The 21850-nt window shown below is 43.5% G+C and overlaps 1 protein-coding gene across 27 annotated transcripts in view; it reads right to left on the bottom strand.

Annotated features, from left to right (window-relative positions):
* DAB1 (DAB adaptor protein 1) overlaps positions 1 to 21850 on the bottom strand; it is a 434139-nt gene that overhangs the window by 203322 nt on the left and 208967 nt on the right. For 3 of the 27 annotated variants that reach the window (XM_064665098.1, XM_064665099.1, XM_064665100.1), the window contains exon 1: positions 20647 to 21070. The exons of 23 other annotated variants lie outside the window; for them this stretch is intronic. The gene's annotated coding sequence lies outside the window, so the exon portion shown is untranslated. Of the gene's footprint in view, positions 1 to 20557; positions 21071 to 21850 lie in introns of those variants that run through there. One more of the 27 variants, XM_064665108.1, reaches the window with a different exon arrangement.

Raw genomic sequence — 21850 nt, 5'->3', positions numbered from 1 at the left:
AAACAATGGCAAAAACGCCCTTTAATGAAGTACATGGATTCATGGAATGTATCTCCTGTTGTTTTGTGAGCAGCCCAGGAATATTTTGCCAACTTTGTTACGATTACTACTTCCTCAATGAGACTGAAAAATATACAAAAAACTAAAACCAAAAAACTATTGCATCTTACAATAACAAAATGAATGTGTTCTTTATTCTAAAACCTTCAAACTAAACAACAAAATAGGAAAACTATATGGATTTTGCTAGCTGGGCAAAAATAAAATGGGGATACAGTGCCAGTCCCCTCATGAAATGGAAAGGCCCAAAATTTGTAAGTGAACGCAAACCCTGGCAAACAAAGTGAGCTTCTGTCCTGACTTCCAGACCTTGCCTTGTCCCTTATCCTGCAGGAGGTGTGTGGCAACTCAGGGAAGAACATTTACATTTCCTCACAGTTCTTGTTCTGATTTCAGGATTTCATTAAATGCTCCTAAAAACATTCCCTTAAGGTATTTGTTACCCTTGAATTTTGTTTGCTAATGAGCTCCTAATTGTGGCATAGCAAGTTCATCAACTATTGTACTTTAATAAAACAAAGTGGTACTGCAGCTAATTATTTGTTAAACTCATTATCAGAGCCCTGCTAGTGCAGAATTTTGTAGCTGTTGAATTTTCCAGCTGACACCCTGCGGCAGGACATGGGGTGAGGGCTCTAGCAGAGGTCTCTGCCAGACCCCACTGGGCAGCTGCAGATGTTAAAGGTGGGTACATAAAAGGTGGCACGCTGAACTGGGAGGAGAATGAAAATGTGAGCACGTCCTCATTCTTCCTCCAGCTCTAGAAATGACAATCCCTGGCAGAGAAGATTGGAAATTCCTGCTCCCAACAGGAGTCAGCAGTGTCTGTCCAAACTGACTATACACATCATAGAATCACAGACTGGTTTGGGTTGGGAGTTACCTTAAACTTCACTGAGTTCCACATACCTGCCATGGACAGGGACACGTTCCACTAGACCAGGTTGCTCCAAGCCCCATCCAACCTGGCCTTGAACACTTACAGAAATGGGGCAGCCACAGCTTCTCTGGGCAACCTGTGCCAGGGGCTCACTATCATCAGAGGGGAGATTTTCTTCCCAATTTCTAGTCTAACCCTGCCCTCTGTCAGTTTGAAGCCATACTCGCTTGTTCTGTCACTCTGTGCCCTTATAAAAAGACCCTCTCTGGCTTCCTTGCTGACATATTTTTTTTTTCCCTAGTTGAAAAGGCAGTTTTCAATCAAATTTACCAACAAATATCTTCTAAGGAAAATAAAGTCAGAACATATCTTCAAAAAAGCCTAAAAATTACGCAACCCAAGGCTGTCAGTATTAATTTGGGTTAAGTCTGCTTTGAAAACCTTGAAGTGATAAAACACCAGTGATGAGAGAGGCTTTAGAGTTCCTGCTTTTCTTACCACCTCCAACAGGGCATCTCAGAGCACCCCTAGACACTCACTGAAGTCTAGGGAAATCTCTGCACTGACCCTCATGGGCACTGGGTGGGATCAGTACAGGTAATCGACAAGTTTTCACTCTCTGCACTCTAAAGAACAATATACTAGTAGAAAATTAATAGCTCAGTTAGTTATTGATTAACAGAAATGCTACAGTGCTCTTACGATTTCAAACTGCTCCTGATTAATGGAAGAGGCAATGGAATTTCCACAGTGATCTCATTGTGCTGGAAGCATCACCGGCAGAGCACGGGCAGCAGAGCAGGGGCAGGGAGGTGACCACAGCAGTGACTACACCTTACCCTGGAAATGTGCATTACCCAAGCCTGATAAACAGGCAATCTGAACTGGAAAATATATTTCTGTATTAATCCTGGGGTTAAAACACTTTAGGGTTCTGCCCCAACAGATAACTGTATCTCCTTAATCTGCTGGGTGAATGTTTCATTCCTTTTCTGCCTCACTGTTAGTGCAGGAGTTCAGGTTTCTGGTGTGAGCCCCTCTGACTGTGAAGGCTCCATTCCAAAACCATCTTTACACTGTGGTGCATAATAGTTGCTTCTGCCCATTCCCACCTTTTCTTTCTACTCCCTGCTCTAGTGTGCCAAGGTTAAGGAATAATGAATAATCAATAAGGCCACGTCTCCACCAGAGAAATGAAATGTTCCAACCTGAACATGAGAGCTGAAAAAGATTTAAATACAGTTTTGTGTCATCCACTCCAGCTTTGCTAATATGAGCTGTGAGTCAGCATTCTCTTAAATCACTGCAATTGCAATGTCCTCCAAGAACAAGTCCTGCAATTCTTCCCACAGCCCCCGGGAACACAGACTTCTGGGAAGAGTCAGAAGCCAGAACTGAAGTGGCAGGAACAAAACTACTGACACCACTCAAGTGCTCTCTCAGCAATGGCATCCTTTAAAACAGTGTAAATTGAATCAGCAAGTGCCTTCCAAAGAATGTCTGCATGCAGAGGAACCAATCAGAGCACCTTCCCACATTGATATTAGTGTTATATATATATACATTTATAGATATATTCTATATATAGAACAGATAAACCACTAAAACTACCTATTTGGTAAAAGGGAGAATTAGATTTCCAAAATTGGAAGTGATGTTTTACACTAAAATGTTTTGGAAACAGGGACCATGTTTCCAGTTCTGCCACTGACCAGCTCTGGATGTGAACATGGTCTTTGCTCACCGAGTAACATGTAACACAAATCTGCCATGCAGTGAGGCAAAGGGATTGAAAAAAACTTATGCATCTCCAAGGTAAAACCATTCCATTACAAAATCACATTGCTATGCAGTACTCATTCTTCTGCCTATTTAGGCTGAATGTGAATGCAGGCTACTATAATCTTGTGTTATAAAGAAAACACCAAAAAAAAACAACCAAAAAAGATATACCAACCTCTACTACAGATATAATCAAAACAGGTTTTATTGATTTGCAGGAAGTACTTTGCCATGTGTATCACAAATAGTTATTCATTTATATTTAAAAAATAATAACCCTACTCTATTTGATAGTTGGCAATACTGAATTAATAATTTTAGCAAATCAGAAGGAAGTTAATGTAATACTCAATTTGCTTTACATCTTCAAAGTCACCCACGGCATTTTACAAGGCAGGTAATATTATCACAGCTGGACACCCTGGTAATCTTTTGAGCTCTTTTTCCCTCTCAAAATAAATGTTACAGATTTACGATGATACTGTTAAAATAGCTGTAAATTTACTTCCAAAGATAAAACAGGTGAATTAACAGAGCCTTGAGCTTCATCAAACTGAACAGAAATGCCAGCAGGGCACAACACAAATGGGAGTTCCAAGGTTGCAGACGGAGCAGCCACGAGAACCTCCTGACACACCTCCCCATTTTAGGAGAGGTTTGGATCCAACTCCTCCACCCTGGCTTTTTGTTTGTCCTTTGATCCAGAGCCATGGGATTTGCAGAAGATGGCAGATGCTCCACAAGAGCAAACTTGCTATTTGAAAACATCAGGTTGGCTCTTTGAGGCCAAAACTGAAAGGTAACAAGGACCCCAACACTGAGCTATTCCTCTCTTCACTCTGGTGTTCACACTCTGAAAACCCCTTGGAAAGCTTAATGGGCTCAAAACACTGAGACAGGGAAAGATTCAGCTTTAATTAGCATCCAGTTCAAAATAGCAATTTTAACTCTTCTTTGAGGGACAACTCCTGTGGAGTTTAACCAGTATCTCACCTCTTGGGAAAAGCAAGGCTGTCCCTATAAATTAAGTTCAGTTGAAAAGCTCAAAGAGGGATGTACCTGCAGAAAACCACTGCCAGCTCTCTCTGTGCCCAAGGAGACAAATGCTTGATTTGGACAAGCGAGGCCAAATTACGTCTTTTCTACAGAGGACAGATGCTGGATTTATCATCAGCTGGGCTTCTTCCTTACTGAAAAATCCCACAGCCATGAAATGCCTGACCATACCTGCCTGGGGGGGGCTGCTCGAAGCCCCATGTGCTGCAGTGGGACCAACATCTGCAGCATCTCAAGCTCCCTACAACCCCAGCAGTGCTTTCTTATGGGCACCAGGTAAAAAATTACTGATGTACTTTAAGAAAAAATATCTTAAGGGTTATGGTGATCCTATTCATCCCTATGTTGCCTTCCAGCACCACTCAGGACATCTCAAAGACAGCAGGCACAAAACTTGACATCCTCTCCATTCTGTCAGTGCTCCAAGGAGCAAGCCCCAATGTTGTTGTGTAAGGACCTGGTACAGGAAATCACTTGTAAGTTCATAGTGATAATCTAATTTTATTGAGTTTTCTATTGTCTGGCCATGGTTCCTGCCTAACTTTTAGCAATTGTGAAATATTATAGCAAAGGCAGACTCTGTAAGAACCCGGCGTAAATACTCCGTGAATACTAAAGGGTCTCTCCACTAACTTTCTGGATAGAGTAGTCAGTGCTTATTCTTAGAGTTCCTTTAAATACATGTTACTCATGAGAACATTCTGCTCAGGTTCTTTATTCAATTGCTATAGGATACTATTTCCTCTTCCTTAAATAGAACTTTAAACAAATTTTTAAAATATACATAAAACTCATTTACAAACATTTACATATCAGAAAAGCCTAATCAAAACCTCCCTGATTTCCATGTCAACTGTCATAGATGTTTTAGCAATCAGCAAGCTGATATAAAAAAAAAATCAAAACATATTTGTCTTCTTACATAAACTGTTATAGCAATATAACATAAAAAGTTAAGAGATCTAAATAACAGTTGAATAGTGGGAGCTGTAAAAGCTGGAATGATTGATTTCATAATGTTTTCAGGCATTATAAATAATCTTTAAGTGTCTCCATTGCTTTGATTTGCATAAGCAATTAACAGTTCATTAAGCACAGATTAAAACAAAGCTGAGGCAATACCGGGAACCTGGGTCAGTCAGTGCTGCTCCAACCCCAGCTCTCCAAAACAGCTACTGCAGATTGTTTGGGGTTTGGCTGGCAAGGGTTTGGTATTGGGGGGCTACAGGGGTGGCTTCTGTGAGAAGCTGCCAGAACTTTCCCCCACGTCCGATGGAGCCAATGCCAGCCCGGATCAGCCCACCAGGGCTGATCACCAGGGTCAGCATTGCACTGTGGAAAAACTGTGAAAATGATGTATAAACCAGGGCTGGAGGCCATGAAACAGTGTGAGACCTCCATAGGAAATTCACAGGAACTTCACAGGATCTCCAAAGGAACTTAGAATCATAGAACAGATCACAGGATCACTAAGGTTGGAAAAGACTCCCAGATCGAGTCCAGCCATTCATGGGACCTTCACAGGAAATTCACAGGATGTCCACAGGGAATTCCCCCCAACATCCAAAGGATTTTCCACCCCTGACATGGTTGGAAGGTCCCCTTGGCGAGCACCCACACAGCCTCACAAACACACACACAGTTTTGTGGCCTTTCCTGCCATTCATGTAAGAAATGAAAGGCTTTTGCTCATGGGCAGCCAGGTCCACGAGCTCTGAGCTGCAGCCCCAGGTAGCGGTTATGGGGCATGAAAAGGGAGGATTGGGAGCACAGGGAAAGGAATGAAGACAAGGGAAGATAATTGAAAGTACCAGTGCACTAGTTATGTTGCATATTTCTAATGTAATTAGTATTAATAAGCTGTCAGTCAGAAGATGTAGTTGTTAAAAGGCAGTTTCAGTGGGGGGAAATGATAATTGAACTCCTCTATGTATTTGTCTGTATTATTTATTCTGTTGTTTTTTTCAGTTCATTGCCACTGATGCGTGTTTAGCAGAAATGAAATTGAAGAAGTAAACTGAGTTTTTTGTTTATTAACTAGAAAAAAAATTATCCACTATTGCTCTGAGAAGTGCCAGCCATAGGAGGGAGGCTCAGGGAGGTCAGTGGGTCAGTTCTGCACTCAAACCACAATGTTTTTAGCCTATAACTTTAAATTAATTCTGTTCTGATATATACACTTGTTCCTGTGGTACCCAGCATGGCACTACTGCTCCTTTCTTCTCTACCAATGGGTAAAGACACTCCAGATGCTCTGCAGGTTCCTGTCTCGTGGCTTAACACTGCAGTTCTTAAAGCTACTCAAATCATGTGCACTGAATAAAATATTCAATAATTTCCCTTTTTCTTTCTTAACTTTTCAATTGTCTGCAAGCAGCTTACAGCATTCTCCAAAGCATCTGTAACAAGAAATTAGTCACTAAATATTTTATACAAATAGTTATTTAGGCTCTATCTTGATCACAAGCAGTTTGCTGTGGATTCAACTGGGACAGAAGGATTTGGATTGGATTTGTAATTCTGACTGTAAATTGGCCACATGGAGACAGCTTGCTTTCTGTGCTTTGCAAAGCAGCCCTCATGACAACAGTCGGGGTATTTCAGGCTCCAGCATCCCGACGGCCAAGTTAAAGTTTTGTGAGCAGTGGTTGCTCTCAAATATCCCCAGTACATCACCTACACTGTGGGCACCTCCTACATCTCAGAGCTATGTGCAAATACCACATCTGTATTTAACTGGGGGGGGAAGGGAAAACAGAGTCAAACATGACTTTGGCTGCATGGAGGAGGTCTTGGCTTATGGAGAAACCCTGACTTTCATGTGCAGTGTCATGAAATCTTTCCTCTGTGCTTTGACAAAGCAGCCTCACGCATGTTGATATAGATGAGACGTAAGGAAGAAGTTTTCTGCGATGAGGGTGGTCAGGCACTGGCACAGGTTGCCCAGAGACGTGGAAGCCCCACCCCGGGAATCAAGGTCTGGACGAGGCTCTGAGTGACCTGATCTAGTTGAAGATGTCCCTGCTCATTGCAGGGGGTTGGCCTTTAAAGGTCCCTCTGTGATTCCATGTGCCAGACTATGCATCACCAACTACATGGTCCCTCAGGTGCTCCTCCAGTACAGTCCTGTGCCTCCCATCGCTCCTCACATCCCAATGGAGCTCTGGCCATTAATGTTAACACCAGGAATTTCTCTTCTATGTGTCCTATAAGTAAGAAATGCTGCCTTTTTTGGTCACTTAAGCCACCTGGTAAATTTAAGGAGGCTGTAACTCACAAACTCTTGGTAGCTCGGCACAAAGGCTGGAAAATGCTGAAAGCACTGACTACTGCAACCAATTTTAAATTCTGACTTTGTAAAATCCGGGATGAAGTAACTGAGGGTAACGGAGGTAACCTGGACTGTAATAGCTCCCATCAGCTCATGTTATCAAAATAAAACACTCCTGAACCGGTACCATTCCAGGCAAGGGATACAGGACATCTTCTGACTCAGACTACTAAAGGAAAAAATAGACCTTAGAGGTAGTTAGGAAGAAAAATGGGAACTGTGACACTACCAGAGCCCTGCTCCTGTGTCCAACATCCTGCCTTGTATGGGGTCACAAGGAAACCAAGGTGGGGCTCCAGAGAGCCCAGATGTCTGGACTGGACATATCAGGGCTCTTCAGTGGCTTAATGTGACTGATTTGGATTGTTACGGTTGGAGCTTTGTTTGGAAAATGTTGACTGTTTTCTAAATGTAATTAATTGTTATGATTTGTTGCAGTCATTGAGCACAAGGCCCCAGATAGCGCTCAGCAGAACGTGAGGATGCAGAGCAGCTCAATCCATCAGCACCTTCCTGGGAACTGCCTTAGACCCCATCAGGCAGGAAGTCACAAGATGGAAAGGGGCTCCTGGAGCTATCTGGGACCTCCCTTTGGTGTCTCCTTCCTTTCTTCCTCCTCCTGCCAAGCTCCAAGGTTAAAATACATGATTTCAGTGTTTTTAAGGACAAGGAAAACCGAAGAGGAACAGATATTCTTTCAAGGCTTTTACCTTTTCAGGACAGAATATTTTCAAGAAGCTTTGGATGGGGAGAGTTTGTGGTCGTTAAATAGCTTGTCCCATAATTACAAATAAGGATCCAGCTGAGGCACAACTCAGGGCTCATTTTCGGGATATATGGCTGATCCTCAGCCATGGGGGGACCAATCGCCCACCCTGGCAGAACAAGAGACTCCCCAGAGACACACCAACAACTGCTGGGGCTCTTCTTCTCAAGCCATTGCTGATACAGCAGCTGGCCCCACCACTGAAGGCAAGATTTCAAGCCATTTTCTAAGTTGCTTATTACCACAAGGACAAAAATTATTTTCTTCCACCCAGGTTTTCTTGTGTCAGCCATTCAACATGTTCCTATGGTTTTTTTCCTCCCTTTCTTATTACCTCTTCTGATAGTAAAGACATTGCAGATGGGCATCAAACTGTGCAAAATGTAAATTATGATTGGGCAGAGTCAGAACATAAAAAATAAGTTATTTGGATGCATTTTTTTTTCCTAAGGACCACAGCACATATGGCATGCTAAAAAAATGTCTCGTGTTCATTAAGGCTAAATGAGACAGGTTAGAGAATCATGGGCACCAAATGGAAAACTTGGGGGAAAAAAATGCTGGCTGGCAACTCATTCTGCTGATAATATTTTTTGGATGTTTCCCTCCTGCCCTCTCTCCCTTATTTTTTTTTAAACTGCAAGGACATTTTCGCAAATATTTCACAAATATCTGATGGCTGTTGCTTAGGAATCTGTCCGCCCCGCTGTGCCTCCCTCATTTGAAGGTCATAATCTTCAGTTTGTGAAATCATAATTATCTTGCTAGCCAGTAACTCTGATGTCACAAATGGAGGATTATGATGACTTCAATGAAAAAAGCAGCAGTGGGAGAAAATGAACTCCTCAGCCACCAAGAGCTTGTTTTCCTCCCCCCCCCAAAAAAGATATAGCAGAGAAAAATATCAGCAGAATGATCTCCAAATAGACTATTTTCTGCATGGTATCAGTGCCTCTTTCAGAATATGAGGGTAATTTCTGGCTTGTGCCAGTTTAACGCAGACTTCCACTTTATTTTAACATATAGCAGATCTTATATTTAATGTAATAGCAGAATCTTGCTACTTCTTGTGGAGCTCATACAGAGACCACAGAGTTCTTCTATAAAAATGAAATGAGCCTCCCTGTAACCCTCAGCAAAATGAAACGGCCAAGGTTCACCCCAAGGTCACCTATGCCTGGGGCTTCACTACTGCCGGATAATTCACCACTGTAACAAAAACTATAACAAATAAACACTGTCTGTCAGATTAATAAAGTATTTAATGTCCAACTCTCCTTATTGCTTGTTATTAAGGATCCCTGCCAGCCTAATGCTAAAAATGCAATGACTCAGAGTGGGTGACTTCTCTCCCCAAAAATCACAGAATTTGGAATGGGCTGGGTTGGAGAGGACCTTAAAGACCATCTAGTTCCAACCCCTCCACCATGGGCAGGGAATCTTCCACTAGAAAGGGGGTGAACCATCCACTAAAAATGGAGGAGAAGAGAGACCATGGCAGAGCTTAGACCATCCTGATGCATTTCCCCTCTCTGTATCCCCTCCCTTTTGTACAGACTGAAAGACTCATACGCCCCAGACTTTATTTAGTTCTTGGAAATAGGACTGAGATGACGGCACTGACTTTCCTCCAGGACAGTCCCTCTGGGAACGCAATTCAGCAACTCTGAGTGCCATTATTTTGAATAAAGCTATCAATGTTTCTCCTGAAGAGTTTGGAATACAAGTAGATTTCTGTTGTCACTACAAATGCTAGCGGCGTGTCTCTTGGGCATCAAATAAAATACGTTTCAATGTTGCTGTCTGCTTGAATGAGACATTAAAAGAGCTATATTCCGAATTCCTGCCGTTTTATAAAAATATGAACTAATAGTGCAATGACACCATTCTCCTGTCTCTTCCCACTGTGGATCTTAGGCACTACATTGCAATACCTCCATGTGCAAAAGCAGCAGTGCACTGGGACCAACCCCAAATGTGGAAAACGCAATGGATTCTGACACAGGAATGAGAACAAAAGTACTTAATGCTGGAGGTGTGGGAAAAAACTGAAATTCCCAAATTGCAACCATGTTCCCTGCCACTTGGCACTGGTGCCGGGCTGTGTAACTCGGAGGGGAGTAAGTGGCAGCAATTTCATCCTCGCAGAAGAGATGTCTTCCAAAGGCGTATCACAGCAACAGCATCCTCAACTTCCTGGCTGCGGATTTCAGCAGCAGAGGGGAGAATACGGGGGGAAATAAAAGCACAACAGCTGTAGTGCCACAGGCCCCTGGCCTACAGAATATGTTAGGAGACCAATGCACACACCCACTATTCTCAATCATTAGAAACAACATATGGTGGGTTGGTGTTCGTGCTGCCTTTCTCTGCCTGCCCTCTTTCTGCTCAAGGTATAAGTAAATTAAGAGAGAGTCAGGCTGCACACGTGAGCAGGGAATTGCAGAGGGAAGGACCATACGGGGTCAGAAGGACGCGTAAATTCTTTACTGGGGTTATTTAAAATCTTCACCGCATCTCCATCAATTCTAAAAGCTCCAAAGGCACTGAAAAATAATCCCATTTTGTCTTTGTGTGGCCAAAACCTTTCTGCGCTTTTTTCTGTTCTCACAGCAGCTGATATGCCCCACCATCTCCATCATTGTTCACAAACTCCCAAAGCGCAGAGCACGGGGCATAAAACAACAACACAGCATTTGCAAACAAGGTGACAACAACTGAGATGGCTCATCCAACTCCGAGAGCACCCTGCAACCTCTTCCCCTGTATTTACAACACAAGGTACACATCAGCTTGTGAAATAGGCCAAAATCCAAATTGCTGTCTTTGGGACAGCCAAAATGGTGTCAGACAAACACCCTGAGATGTGCAGGGTGGTCCATGAGTGCCCAGATGTGGGAGATGGGTCCTAAAAACACCTTTCACGTGGGCTGCCCCGGAGCAGCCACAGCTGCCACTGAGTACGGTGGGCAAGGAAAAGTCTTGAAGCAGTAGGAGAAAACACAGGGATGGCATGGGATAGGGGTGCAGATAAAGGCACAGACTCACCGCACTGCAAGGACATCAGGTGAGATAGATATGTTCCTAGGATCTGGAAGACAGCAGCACCAGGATTTGACTGTGAATTGCACATATCATTGGGGCACTGGGAGCACTGCGGCTTGCATGGATACGCGCAGGAAAAAAGAGCAGAAGTCTTTAATTCACCTCTGTCAAAAGCAGGATTATGAGTTTCTCCTAACATTTAGACTGCTTTTGATGCTGCAAAAGGTGATATAAGAAATGTCATTGCTGCCAGAGGAGCGGGGGATGGTGACACCAGACATTGCTGCAGCCGTGACTCATCGCGCGAGCGCGGGAGAAATGACACGCGAGTTGGTGTCACGACTGTGGAGTTAACCTTTGTCACCTCTGTATTCAGCTGACTGAGCTTCCCCTTTAATGAAGCAGTTTGATTTATGTATGAGTCATTTGCCTTCATAAGAAATTTATTAAATGATCATCTTTTTTTCCCTCCAGATTTGTCACTTGAAACGTGGTAATTGGTGTTTAAACCTGCAATGGCATGTCATCAAATGAGTTCAAACAACCTTACACGTTCCTTGCTCTCCCCTATTGTAAGGAAGCTTGGCTGTCAGTGGGACAGGAGGACTCCAAAGACACAGAAAAATCCTGGCATAGAGATGCTGCCTCAGGATGCTGATGGCCTGGGAATGGCACATTCTTTTCCCTCCCTCAGTGACACAAGACTTAATAAGAACCAGGAGCAGCATGAGCTGCCTTGGTACCTGAAGTGGTATCTGGCTCTAAACCTCCATCTCAGTTCAGCAAAGTGCTTCAGAAAACAAGAAATCCAATGAATTCAATGAGGAGTAATTCCATGGTTAACGTTAGACATGTTTGAGTGTGTTGCTGAACTGCATCCTAATCTCCCACTCTCTTGGCATCTCAAAACATGAAAACAATACAACCATGCCAAGAGTCTGCTATAAAAATAATTGCTTTTAGTTTAAAAAATCAAGTTATAAAATATCTCTAGAGCTACTATCAGTCTTAATTTCTCTGCAAGCATCATTTTACATTAGATTTTTGTTTTTCATTCAAAATTTGAATCAAAAAAAGTACTTCTGTTTTAATTAGTTTTATAAATTTGCTGAGCTAAATGAATACAGTAGTAAAATCAAAACTACGGAAAATATGCGTAATCTCAGCAAACTGTATTACTTGTGGAACAAATTGTAAATCTAGTGCTTAATTAAAATTATTTGAAATGCCAAGATGTGAAAACTGTGAATTATGCTGCCACACAAAATCTACAGCTCATTTTAATAAACTATAATAGCCTGAGCTACAAAATTTTGGCATTTGAAAGGTTTCCATCTATACATGTAAATTTTGTCCCACGTTATACATATACTTTTAAGACCTCATTTGCATCCTGATTGGATCAATGATTGCATAAAATAGCCCTTGGGCTTCTGTTTGGAGCAGCAATGACTGAGGGAGTGATGCAGATGGAAGATATGAAATTTGGAAACCCAGCTGGCAAGGTGTGGATGCATTAGCCCATGGAACCTGGGAGTCCTTAAGGCTTCCCCTGTTTACTGAGAGAACAGCAACTTCCAGCACTGTGGTGCAGCCAGAATTACCTGAAAAGGGTGGCTTTCCCAAAGAGCTTGGAAGCACACTCCTGCCTCACCCTGTGGGTGCTCAAGCCAGCACTCTGCTGTGTTTCTGCAAGGACTACAGCCCAGATGCCAGCCTTTCCTCCCTGGAATGTCACAGACTGCCAAGCAGATGAAACCCTCTGCCCCAGAAGCTGTTTGCAGACAAAGCCAAATGTGTCACAATGCAGATGGCTTCTGATGCCCCAAACCACACCTAAACCTCTGGGGAAGGTTTCTGCAGACAACCTGCTCCAGAGAATTCAGCTGGTGTGTGGACACGGACAAGAGTTTAGATGAAAAGAGGAAGAGTTTTCAATTCATTCTGTGACACCAACTGGAGACTTTTGTTCTAGATGATAATCTCAGTTTTCTCAAAACTCATTACAGTCAAAGTATAATTTAAACTATACTTCTTTTTCCTTGTGATGGCTCGGTATCAAAGCACTGTGAGTGGCAGATTAGCAATATTTGATTTCAGCTTTCAGGGCTTTAATAATCATGGGAAATTGCTCTTATGAGCAGCGTTTCCTTGCCCACTGGCTGCTTTGCGGATTGCTAGGACAAAACCTACCTATAAATGCAGAAATTGTATTTCTGTACAGCTCTGCCAGCTGGCCACACCATTATGCACATAATTCCTTCTACTTGGGTATCTCAGTAGGAAAAAACCCAAATCCTAAATTGAATACATCCTAGGAATGGCAATTTAATTAAGAGGATGACAAGAGGATGAAAAAGGCAGGAGGGTGTTTATTAGAATAGATTTCTGCCTGCATTGCATTGATACACCTGTGCCCATGTATTGGTACGTTCTAGTGGAAAAAACCTATGTAATCTGTACTATGTCACAGTGAACATCAGCATTACACATACCTGTTTGGAACTGAGCAAAGGAGACAAAAATCTCACCCTGTGCTGCAGGAAAGGGAACAGATGGTGCAAACATTCACACACACACAAATTCACACTTTTTGATGACACAAGGTTACTAGCAATATCCTTCCATGCTTATGCTTGAAAGGATTATGGACAGAGTTAGTCATTCTGGATTCACCACTAAAATCGACTGTAAAAGGGCTGCAGCAGGTGAGGAGCTGTGTGGTGGAATAGGGGATGGCCAGAGACCTGCAGCCATGGATTGGGCTCACAGTGAGCCACACGCACACCTCCCTCCACAAGCTCTGAGACATCAGCCCAGCTCTGAGTTTGTGGAGTCTGAATATGTCCCTGGAGATATTCCAGAACCGCCTGGATGCAATCCTGTGCCATGTGCTTTGGGACGACCCTGCTTAAGTAGAGAGGTTGGACCAGATGACCCACTGTGGACCCTTCCCACCTGACCCATTCTGTGATTCTTCTCTTCAGCTGACCACTGAGCACTTCCATGCACAGCTCCAGAGTGCCTACAAATCCCATGGAGCTGCCTGTTGGTACCCAACATGACCCAACACACGCAAACAGCAACTCAGTGCCCACAGAGTCCTGCGTGTTTTATTTAAGAACACATATGCAGATGATTCTCTAGAAAGCATACCCTATAAATAAAACATGTTTAATAACCTAAGAAAGCCAAACAAAATAAATAAACCATGCTACTGAATGGCAACTTCCTCTGCAAAAGAATCTGTAAAACACTTTCCAGAGTTTGCAAAGTGCCTGCCTGCAAAATATTTTGCATGATACAGTGCTATTCCTTAAACAGCTGTGACGGTCCACATGGTGCATTGCCTTATAAACTCCCTGCTGTACAGCTCTCCTGCTCTCAAACCAAACCAACTCAAACATCAGCGGGAGTCAGCACTCCATTTTATAACTGCAAGGTATGATTTATTAGGAAAAAATAACTCCTATTTTATTTTCCTACTACTGGGAGTCAGTGTGGTCCTTCTGAGGTGAGGAACGCCGGGCCAACCTGTACCAGCTCACTGCCCAGACTGGCAGAGTCCCCACAGACCATTAAGGGAAGCAGTGAAGCCTGATGTGCTGAGTGATGTTCCCACAGTTTTACATCTCACTTCTAGACACTTCTTTCACCTGCAGAATGGAGTGATATGAATCACACTGAGGTCTGAGCTTATCCTGGCTTATTTCCATCTTTGGATGGAAGCCTGAAGCCACCCCAACCTGTGCTGATGCTGGAAGGGATCAGGCAGCAGTCCTGCTCCTGCTCCTGCTGTGAGGACAAAGCAGGAGATGAGGTGCAGGGGGGAAATGTCTGGTCCCAGTCAGGCAGGGAGATGTCCCCTTGGGACACAGCACAGGTTCAGTCTGCTGCAAACGCCACTGAAACTGCTCTAATAAATCTCTGCTGCTGTCTCTGCAAAGGGGCTTGTCCACTTCAGCTCTCTGTGGGTGGGAGGCTTATTTCCATGGGATGGGTTGGCAGGATTGAAGCCAGGCTTCTAAGAGGTGGCTTCCAGAGTCAGTTTGTTCTTCTCTACCCTTTTTTATTCTCTCTATAAAGCTGAGCATGCAGGAGGAGAACCAAATCCAATTCAGCATCAACTAATTTTTCTCAGGACAGAAGCTTCCTTTCATTAAAAAAAAAAAATCGTCAGTAATTCCATACATGCCGCAATCTGGTGAATTATCAGAATGTATTCGAGACAGAAAGCTTCTACTTTGGAGAGAGCCCTAATTGTTAGCTTCCTTGCTATGCACTACACACAGCTTGCCTTGTTTCACAGCCAGAAGTGCTGCTGTATCTTTTTGTCTTCCTCTCCCCAGCAACTCGGCTATTCTTCGGAGACGTACCGTAAGTGCCAACAGGTGGGATGGGGCGTTGGGAGGGAGAGGCTACAAAGGACCATCTGCATGGGCACAGAATGCACAATGCACGGCCAGCAACACTGGAACATCTGTCTGCCTCCAGCCTCTTCACCTATTGCAAAGGTTACGCACCAGCGCCATGCCAGCTGCGTCAGGTACTCGTTTGAAAGAAAAACACCCCAGCAGTAGCCTGTGGGGACATATTTTTGGTGTCTTTATGCATTGTAAAAATACAAAATTCTACCTAATTCAACGCTAAAGTGTCCTCCCACTTTTCCAGCACAGGAGATGTTACTGTGGTTGATCAAGTGTGTGTTTACTTGATGAGACTCTCCCATGTGGGTGCAGGACCCCTCTGCACATGACATCAGTGCACACCATGTGCTCTGCCTTCATAAATCTTGGGATTATACAGGCAGTCAAATAATTTCCAGCCAGATTTCCCAACAATAATATTGAAGCAGGGAGCTTAATACTATTAACACACTATCAATCACACACAAACCCACAGAGTAACCCAGAGACAACAATTTCCCCCATACTCATTGTATGTATTTTACTACAAATAAACAAAAGCGCTTTCCCTTTCTAAGACTGCCGCCAGCTCTGATATTTTTTATATTCCTCTGAGTAAACCAGTGCCAAAAATTTCCCTATCTTTAACAGCAACCGAAGCAGCAGCTACAGAGGACTCCTCCAATCCTCAATCCTTCACCACAAAGACTAAGCCAAACCCCAAAATTCTCAAACAATTCCTTTGGCTAAATCCCAGAGTTTCATCTCTTCTGGCTTTTCAAAACTGCACCCTTTGCTTCTAGCAAAGTGTGTTCCCCACTGACAAGCAGGCAAGGAAGAAGGAGGAAGATGTTACATGTCTCAGGTGGTTTGAGTTCAGCAGGATGTCGCATGGGAGGCTGAGCACAGAGGTGTTTCTCAGTTGGCATTTGAAAAGGAGAAAGATGGAAACCTGTCTCTTTACCTATTCAATCTAACATAGCCCGGGAAGTCCTGTCCTTTTTTTTTTGTTTGTTTGAACATCATGTTTTTTAAACATGTTTTGTTAATACTTCATTGTTTTTTTGGGAAATACTTGGAGGAGGTACCACCTAAGGAAATGGAAGTTTCGCAGAGTCTGCCCTGAAATGTGACTCCTCTCTACATGACATTTTGAATTCCCAAGAGCCAGGATTCCTGTCATTTTTATGAAGCTGTTTGATGCCTGTTTGTAACTCTCTGCCTTCCCAGGTTTCCTCCCTATCCCTCATACCCAACAAGCTGCTCCCTGACTGACACCGCCGCGCTGGCACCACTGCGTTCACACCCTGCCAGGTACTGCTTTCCAGGGTTTGTTTTTTACACCAGCCACTGGTAAATGAGGCTGGTGTGACAGACCACAGGCTGGATAATGAGTTCATTCTCCAGACCCACCGAGAGCAAGGTACTTTCCTGGCCCATCTGTTCTCTACACTCCTCACGGCATGGCTCCGGGAATGCTGCTCCTAAAGAGAGCAGCAAACACCCGGCGGACTGCTGATGTGCAATAGACCCTGGGTTGATGGCCTCTGTAACACACAGTGCAAAGCTTTCTCAGCCGAAAAATGGGAAGAGACAGAGCACTGGGATTACATCAGAGCCATTGCTGGAAAGTTTTAAACTGGAGAAAAAATCGTGGGGGGGGAAGAAAGTCTCCAGAAGGCTGAAACAAATCTAGCACACACATCGCACAGGCACAGTGATCTTCCTCGGCCACCTGTATTTCCTCCACATTTTCTAGGAGAAATAAAAGCTCCAGGCTAGTCACAGGTCTGTAAACAGAAGTGGTGAAAAGTCAAAGCAAAGATCTAGAGAGACTAGAACAAGAAATGAGACTTAAAATACCAAGCCAGGAAGTTTACCTAGTCTTGACTGAAACTGGCACACCTGACCTCACAAAGGAAAAAGGAAAAAAAATGTTAAAAAGCCTAGGTAACATCTGCAAATATTTTAGAGGAAAGGAAAACTGGTACCTTCTTCAACTGAGAGAAGGGATGAATAAAAATTGATGGGGGGTTGGTATACTTGAGTGGCGAGTGGTTTAAAAAAGATAACTTGGGCTCTGTAAGGTACTATCTCCTCAGTCCAAAAGTGTGGCAACAGATGACTGACAGCATCACATTTCAAACTGCCTTTAAAAAAAGTTCTGCGTGTTTTTAAACACATTGCCCTGCAGAACTTGCTGCTGCTTGGTATGAACAAGGGACAGATGTGAGTGATTCATTAATGCCTTCAGGCTGATGAAGGTCAGGAGAACATCCTCACTCACATCCAACAGGACATTGTAACAATGAACTCTCACAGCTAGGGTTGGGATACAAGCCAGCTATTAGCAGATAAGAGTTTGCTCCAGGTAAATCCTTCCACAGCTGCCTATTATGCTCTATCCCATTATTTCTCCTGACAGACACAGCACTGTCCATATAGATCACAGGTGCAATCCAGTATGGAAATCCTATCTGGTTGTGCAATACATTACTGTCCTTGCTCTGACTGTAGTAATGTCTGAATTAAACTGTAATATCTCATGACTGGAACCTTTCTTTAATTCATACTGAAGATCACTCACACAATCTATGCACTGAACAAAGTAGTAAATTCACCTCAACATCTTTATGCTTTCCCATAGTCTTTAAATCATTCATATTCAGACTTTCTGTGTGTTCTCGATTGGATGGAAATGTTTCTAGTCCATAACTTTTCCATTAATGTTTTTGTGGAATTAACTCTTCAAAGAGAAAGCTCTGTTCTTTGATAATCAGGAGAAAGAGCAAAGCCCACGCTTCACTGCTGCAGGATGAGCCCGGAGAAGCCCTTGGGCTCTGAGCCATCCTGGAGCAAGGTCCCGAAATCAGGCCCTGAATACAGCCCTAGTGAAGAGCACACACTGCAAATGGGTGGCTGGTGGAGTGGCATCTCCCTCCCTCCACCAGTGCTGAAGGTGTCCTCCCCCTTTATAGGCAAAGAAGTTCAGCAAACTCCCCTTTCTCTCACACGATGTGCTGCTGTGAATGAAACCCCCCAAATGTGCTTGCCTGTAACACAAAATGCAATTATTCTGCAAGACGTGATAAAAATCTGAAAAGAAGTTTGACAACACGCTCCACTGCATCATCTGCAGAAGCTAAGGGGGATGAACAACAGAGCTGCATGGTAGGAAACCAAACACTTCACTGCAGTGCACCTAATTTGTGAGACATCTCCCAAAATCAGCCTCATTGAGACACAGCATGCCAAGGGCTCACAGGTAAAAACCACCACTGAGTACAAGAAAATACATTAAAACCACATTAAGGGGTTTGACAGAGTCCTCTAAAATTCAGAGAAAGACCTTCCTCAGCAAGGACCCTGTACACCAAGACACTGTAGCCTTTAGGGTATCAATGACACTCATTGTCCCTCTCTTTTGACAATTGCCCTTTTCTCAATGAACTCTTTTTCTTCCATGGGTTTAACCCAGGGCTGGAAGGTCTCCATAATCACTGCTACGAAGGCTACTGCTGCTAGTCTGTGTATTGTTTCCTTAGGTACTCCAAATTTCTGGCTTGAGGCCAGTCTCTCAAACAGAAGGAGTTCTCCTCAATGCCATGTGTTAGCACAGGTCTCTCCCTACTTCTGAACCTGCCCTGAGCAGGCTTGTCCTCCTGCAGTGCTCTGCAGCTCCTCCCAGCTTCTGCCTCCAGCCTCTGACCTTTCCAAGGCTACCTGTGAAATCCCACGTTCAGTAAGAGACTTTTTAAAGCAAACAGTTTACATATGATTAATTCTGCCTGTAGACCTCAAAAAAACCCTTCCTGATTAACAAAGGTCACTGAATCTCAAAAGTTTATGGCAAACAATTCAAAGATATTACAGCCCTCCTATAAAAAATAAAGTAGAAAAGGCTCCTGTTTTTTCTGGAGAAAATAGACTGTGGCTGAAGACAAGGCAAGAAGCTGGGTAGATACAAACTGGAAAACTGATAGAAGAGCAGCTGTGGGTTAACACAAACAGCTGGAGAGGCAGGACTTCTTGTCATAGCAACCCCCAGATACAGAGAAAAAAATATATATCCTAACAGTGAGCACTGCTGGAGCTCCTGTTGGAGTCATTTGGCAGTAGGATATTCTCTGAGTGCTTCAAGGTTGCATTTTCCCTTCAAGGATGTCAAAACATGTTGCAGAGGTATGACATGGCTTTATCTTCATTTACAATGAGGGGAATTGAGAGAAGGTGATGGGAAGTCGTTTTGTCCAGATGAGAGAGAGGGTCATCAGCAAAGATAGAACTCTGGTCCTTAACCCTCCAGCACTGCTGCCACCCTCCACAGCCTCCTCAGGGAAGACAAGGTTTACAAGTGCCATCAATTCCTGTTGCAGGTTCTGTGCCTTGGAGCATGCCAGGACTTTTCAGTGGTGACAGTCAGTGACAGTGTCACCCAGAGCTCAGCACCGAGGGCCTTCCAGCTGGGCTGGACACCAAAAAGCCATGGTGGCACAGAGACTGTCCTACTGCAGAGCAGGCAGGGATGCTCCAGCCCTTGATGAGCTTTCACAGCTCTCTGGGACCAGCAGAGGAGCAGCAGTCCTCTTTGCTGAGGAGAGCATATGAAAACATTAAGCGGGAATCCTCAATCATCTTCCCACATGTTCCCATCATACCTTTCTCTATTAGGCAGCCGTGACTTTGCTAACCTGACTGATCCATAATTCATAACTATTATCCATGCTCAATAATTACAGTGTTAATATTTTTGTAATTTAAAAGTACCTTTCTCCAGCAGAGTTCAGCCTGTACCACTGACTAATGCACAATTTAATATTTAAGTGTTTATGAGCAAAAATGTTCTCTCTCCTCTTTCTTCCCAATTCACACCATCAAAACGTTTTCAAAATGTTAGGGAAAAGAGGAATTTTAAGAAGGAATATGATTATGATTCAAAGCAAAATTTAAAAATTATGAAATGCATAATGCCCAATCTATCAATCAAAGCCAATTCTGCAGTACAGACACACTGAAAGCCCTTGAGTTTCTAATCACTAATAGGTAACACTATCAAATTCAGCCCTACACTCTATTAGAATTGCAGTAGAAAAGCACTTAGTGTAATATCCAAAGACAGCTCACCAAATCCTGCTCACTTGGCTCAAAGACAGAACCAAAGATGTTAATAATTTGAAAGCTTCCTTAACCAATGTGCTTTATCAATATGCTCAGAAAAAGAAATAAAATACCTGTACAGAACTGCTGTAGATTAAAAAAATAAATCTAACTTGTATTCAGCCAGAGAACTGTGATTTTTTTCCCCAGATTTGTGATTTACCCATGGATATGTTGCTGTCCCGGATGCAGAGCCCATCATCTCCCAGTTGCAAACCACAGGAATCATTTCCATTCCTTCCTTCTGACCATATTAATTTCAGGCTTGTTTCTAGAAGGATTTTTTATGTCTTCATTTCCTAATTCCTCATTTTCCCATCAGTCTCCCAAGAACCACAAACACAACGTTGGCAGGGCAGCGATGAACTTCATCCAGCCTCCTCTCTTTCAGCTGTGCCTTGTTTCCTTCACCTCCTTCCAGGGAAGGACAGGCAGAGACACCAAGCATCTGTGACCAGGTCCAGTACTCATGTCCTCTCTTTTAAAATTATTTTCAACCACCAACTTCAGATTTTCTAAGGTTTTCTTACTCTCCAGATTAAATGTCACTGACAGAGCTGCTGTAAAGTAGCAGAGAGGGAGCAGAACCACCCAGCTGCAGGCAGTAGCACAGTAGTGATGAGGGGATGTAGCAAACACCGAGTTTACACACATACAGAGACACTGTGAGCTGGTGACAAGTAGTACAAAGACTTATTTGATGCAAAGACAGAATGACTGCATTGCTTATGTCAAAAAAAGATCAGTGGAAGCATAACAACAGACCATTCTGCATGCGACACACACTGCATAAAAGCACAAAAAATACTCTTTATGTTTCCTGCACTTTTTTAGCCTGGTTTCTCAGGAAAAAAACAAGAGATGTGCAATTGTTCTGTCAGTCATTGCTTCCCCAAATAACTTTTGAACCTGTTGGCTGATCTCAGGTTTGACAGATAGGCTGAGGTCTCAAAGGGATCACATTCCTATCAAATGCATGAAAATAATAGAGACTCAAACTAGTGCCTTTACTAAGCTGCCCCGCGTGCTGTGGCTGCCTCTGCTCTGTACCTCAGGGGTACCAATTAGCCCATGAGCCAGAGCAGCTCTGTGGATAAGGAACAGCTGTGGTAATGCTTGCCTACACCCTCAGACAATGCATAAAGCAAAAGCAACACTGTGAACATTCCAACCACAGGACACACTGAGATGGGGGCTTCTGCCTTCTCAGCTCCTCCAAGCACACAGAAATCCAGAGCAGAATCCCAAAATGCTCATGCTGGCAGCCTGAGCAGCTGGCCTTGGTGTCTTTGGTGCTTACTTTGTCCTCAAAACTGAGTCCCTGATATTTGCAAGCTCCCCTGTGCTGTTAGTTAGTGCTGATGCCC

The sequence above is a fragment of the Pseudopipra pipra genome, chromosome 9 (genome assembly GCF_036250125.1).
Source record: "Pseudopipra pipra isolate bDixPip1 chromosome 9, bDixPip1.hap1, whole genome shotgun sequence".
NCBI classification, from domain to species: Eukaryota; Metazoa; Chordata; class Aves; order Passeriformes; family Pipridae; genus Pseudopipra; species Pseudopipra pipra.
This window is presented reverse-complemented; position numbering and strand designations above follow the sequence as displayed.